Source organism: Hippocampus bargibanti, linkage group LG08 (genome assembly GCF_051943395.1).
Source record: "Hippocampus bargibanti isolate YZ-2025 linkage group LG08, ASM5194339v1, whole genome shotgun sequence".
NCBI classification, from domain to species: domain Eukaryota; kingdom Metazoa; phylum Chordata; class Actinopteri; order Syngnathiformes; family Syngnathidae; genus Hippocampus; species Hippocampus bargibanti.
This window is the reverse complement of record NC_142741.1, coordinates 3,525,001-3,529,494: the sequence shown is the minus strand read 5'-3', so window position 1 is coordinate 3,529,494 and position 4,494 is coordinate 3,525,001. Positions and strand designations below refer to the sequence as shown.

The following is a 4,494-nucleotide window of genomic DNA, read 5'->3' as shown; positions in this document are numbered from 1 at the left end:
CTATATTTTGTACAAAAATATATCATGTATTTGTCATGTACTTTGATTGGATTTAAAACTGGCAATGTGGCAACGTGCCAAATACAAGTAACATCCAACTTACGACCGAGTTCCGTTCTGACAAAACGGTCGTAAGTCGGAAATGGTCATAAGTTGAAATCCATTCCAAATGTTGAATAGAGACTCGGAGGCTGAATGACACGCAAACTCTCCCCCCCCCCCCTCTGCTGCCATCACATGGTCGATTGCTGTGCGAGTGAGATGCTGGTTGCCTAGCCAAAATTGTTCTATTGCGTTGCCGGCCTGCTAGCGTGTCACGGTGCCTGGCATAGAATTAAAAAAAAAAAAAAAATAGGGTCTGGAGGTCGTGATCGTAAATACGAGTGGTCGTAAGTCGGATGTTACCGGTAGATGGAGCCCCCCCTTCTTCCCCGCCCACAATGGTACGACCCAGTGAATGTCTAAAATGAGGCCTTTTAACTTCATCACTTTCCACTCAAAGTATTCAACACTACAGCTGGTTCTGTTACATTTTAAGTTTTGAATACAACGTTGGTAACCCCCCCCCCCAAAAAAAAAAAAAAAATTATAAAAATAAATTGAGATCATTTAATAATAATCCATTTCATTTTTGATGAGTTGTTTTGGGGAGTATTTTTCATCTACGGCAGAACTAGTTTAAAATCAGGGAAATACGCCAGTCGGGATGCTATTCATGTGACTTTATAAAACAAAATATAATGGAGATGTTTTATTGTTCTTTTTATGAATGGGAGATGAAAATGTAATAAATGAACCAATTGTCCCAGTTGAGAATGATTCACTTTTTGGCCAGCAGAGGGCGACAGATGACTACAATTGCTTTCAAAAGGCCGACACGCATTTTCATATACACAGTAATCCCTCGTTTTAATAATAATACAGTAAAGTCTCGTTATATCGATATCGGATATATCGACAGTCCCGGTTATATCGATACTATTTCTATGCACGCACGGAGAAAATTACATGCAAACAGGGTCGGATATATCGATAGTCCCGGTTATATCGATATTTTTTCGGACTCCCTTGAATATCGATATAACGAGACTTTACTGTAATAATAATCCATTTGATTTCTAAGCAACTTTCAAAACTCTCAAGGTCACTTTACAGTCACAGGATCAGTTTTTCTGCGGGTGAGCAGCGGCAGCCACACGCGCCAGCTGCCACACGCGCCAGCTTACACTCAACCCGGAAGTAACTCAAATAGATAGAAAGCTGGCTAATAGATAGCTTATAGCTAGCTATAACTAATAGATAGCAGATAGCTAGCTAGCTAGCCAGCTAGATAGCAGCCAGCGAGCTAGATAGCAAATAGAAAGACAGCTAGATAGCCAGATAGCGAGCTAAATAGCAAATAGATAGATATAGCTAGGTAGCTAACTAGATAGCGAGTAGAATAATAATAGAAAGCTACTACTAATAATAATACATCATATTTATAAGCGTCATTCAAAACTCTCAAGAACATAATAGCTAGCTAGATAGCTAATAGCTAGCTACTACTAATAATACATTTTTTTCACGGTTAATGGCGACCAGGACCACCTGCGATAGACGGAAATCAGCGAAGTAGAGTTAGATAGGAATACAGAGGGGGGTGCTGGGCGGGGCTGAGAAGATGCACAGCCAATCCACATGGCTGTCAACCATGAGATTTTGCGCCGTCATTGGGTGATGTCAGCGCTGGGAACCAATCAAGCTACAGCAATGTACAAAACCTCGGAGTCATTTAGCTTTTTTTTTTTTTTTTTTTTATTATTCACAATTTTTTTCCCCCCTGAAAATAAAATCTGAGATAATTGAACCACGAAGTAGCAAAGGATTACTGTAAACGAAAACCTGGTGGCTTTTTTTTGGTCATTGAACCCCATACCATTTAAAGGACAACCGACACCTCAGGACAAATTGCATCCATAATTTGTAAAATCACTTCAAATGACTTCTATTGAGCGCATTTTACAAAGATTCTACCGCATATAGCTATAGTTGACGTTTTAAGACTCGCGCTGAATATTCCGGAAGTCTTGTTTTTGAGTTGGTGACGAGTCCTTACGTTACGTCACTGAAGGAACGCCCCCTGACCGAAAAAAAGGACACATTGTCCTTCCATCACTTCAATGCATTTTGCTGTACTTGTTTGGTCTGAAAACGTCATGTTGCACCAAAAAGAGGCAGAAGAGGGCGACAAAGCTCCATTGAAGGAATTTATCAGCCTGTGGAAACGGGCTGATTAATTCCTTACACGGAGCTTGGTCGCCATTTTCTGCTTCTTTTTTGGTGACACATTTCCCCCCGATGTTGCCTCAAAATGGCACGGAATAAAATTTTTAATCGATTGCAAACATGTAGGCTTTCCTCTTCAGAACTATTTGAATCATATTCATAACTGGATGTGTAACAAGAAAGCATATTCTCCGAATCTGAAGCCATTGTTTTGATTCTCCAGCAATGCAAGACGTCTTGGCGTGACGTCAAGAACTGGGGGCGGGACTTTCTGAAAATGCCCAATTCACAGCTCAATTTTTTGCAGTTTTAGCACACTTTAAGTCATTTTTATTGGTGTTTTGCATTTCACTAAAAATATCATCCTGCGTGTTTTGGGTACTTTATATGCTATAAAACGTTTTCCTGATGTCAGTTAGGAAACAAAAAAATGGTGTCGGTTGTCCTTTAAGCAATGCCCTTTTAAATACACACCCGGCAGCCATAAAATTAGGTCCACATCTCAACAGGTGGTGTACCTAATAAATGTCCGTTGTCGCGTAAAAATAGCTTTTTGAGAGCTCTGATTAATTACCCAACTCCTAATCACCACCCCAAAAAAATATACATTTAAATCTGTCAATAAATAAAACATCTTCAGAGTGAAAAAAAAGTGTGTTAGGCAGCCTTGCATAGCTATAAAATGAAAAAAAAAACTGCCATTTTTAATTCCCAGAGTTCATCTTTCGAGTCATTTTTGGTTTCGGAAAAAAAAGAAAATGGCGATCTGCCACGTTGATTTGTTGCGATACCTTCAGGGTGTCATCCGCTCTGGCAAGTCACGTGACTACTCGGGTCATGAGATGCCATCATCGGGTTTTGTCGTTACTTGCGATGATGTGTTCAGGGTCATCGGATGACATCAGGATTTGTGGCCGTCCGTGTCGTCACTCTCGTGGCGTATTGGGGGATAGTCTGACTGGAGTTATTCGATGCTGTCCTCATCGCTCTCGTGGCGCGTTCAGGGTCGTAAAGATGGAACGCTTTAATTGCGTTGAAGGTGAAATGCATTCACAGTGGGTTGTGGTGCATTCAGGGTCTTGCATCCGTCGTCGCGGTTGTGACTGTCGGGTGTGTTTCGGGTTAACTCGTTCATTGAGGTTGCCAAGTATCTTGTCGATAATGTTTTTCAACGGAAATGACGAGAGGAGGGTTCACTCAACGAATGAGTTGTGAAAAAAACGGTGTCATTAGTTTCGCGTTCTGTCATGTCGCGGACATCAGCTGCCTCGTTTTTTTTTTTTTTTTTGGTCAGTGACATTTTTGAGGTGCGTTCGTCAAAGTCACACTGATTCCGGGTCGTCCTAGACGTTCATGTTGCATTTTAAAGGACAACCGACACTTTTTTTGTTTCCTAACCGACATCGTTTTATAGCATCTAAAATACCCAAAACACGCAGGCTGATATTTTTAGTCAAATGCCAAACACCAAAAAAAAAAAAAAAAAGACTTAAAGTGTCCCAAAACGACTTCAGCGAGTTTCAGAAGGCCCCGCCCCCTTGTTAGTGACGTCACGCCTTGCTCTAGAATCAAAACAATGGCTTCAGATTCGGAGAAGATGCTTTCTTGTTACTCATCCAGTTATGAATATGATTCAAATAGTTCTGAAGAGGAAAGCATAAAGTTTGCAATCGATTAAAGAAGTCCTTCCGTGTCATTTTGAGGCGTCTGGACTCCAATGTAGCGTCCCAGAAAATGCACAAGATGGCGTCCAAGCTCCGTTGGAAATGGGCTGATTTGTCTGCTGGGAATTTGTGTCAACTAGTATCAAATAGTAGTCTTGGTGCAACATATAATTCACCATTGCGTTATTTATGTGTTTTACTTCTAATTTCGCCATCAACATAAGTTTTCAGACCAAAAAAGTACCCAAAATGCATTGTGTGTCGCTTTCTCGGTCAGGGGCGTTCCTTCAGTGACGTCACGTACGGACTCGTCACCAACTCAAAAACAAGACTTCCTGAATATTCAGCGCGAGTCTTAAAACGTAAAAATATCAGCCTGCGTGTTTTGGGTATTTTAGATGCTATAAAACGTTTTTCTGATATCACTTTGGACACAAAAAAATGGTGTCGGTTGTCCTTTAAGGTCGCCAGATTTCCATGATGTCACTTTGTGGTGCGTTCACGGTCGCCGAGATGTTTCCACAGCAGCCCTCGTGTGGCGTTGAAGGCAGTTGGATGTTAC

The 4,494-nt window shown here is 41.1% G+C and overlaps 1 protein-coding gene across 1 annotated transcript in view; it reads right to left on the bottom strand.

Moving 5' to 3' along the window:
- Positions 1 to 3,501: 3,501 nt before the first annotated feature.
- sec22a (SEC22 homolog A, vesicle trafficking protein) overlaps positions 3,502 to 4,494 on the bottom strand; it is a 5,563-nt gene continuing 4,570 nt past the window's right edge. The window contains exon 6 of the mRNA XM_089002224.1: positions 3,502 to 4,494. This exon is cut by the window's right edge and continues 233 nt beyond it. The gene's annotated coding sequence lies outside the window, so the exon portion shown is untranslated.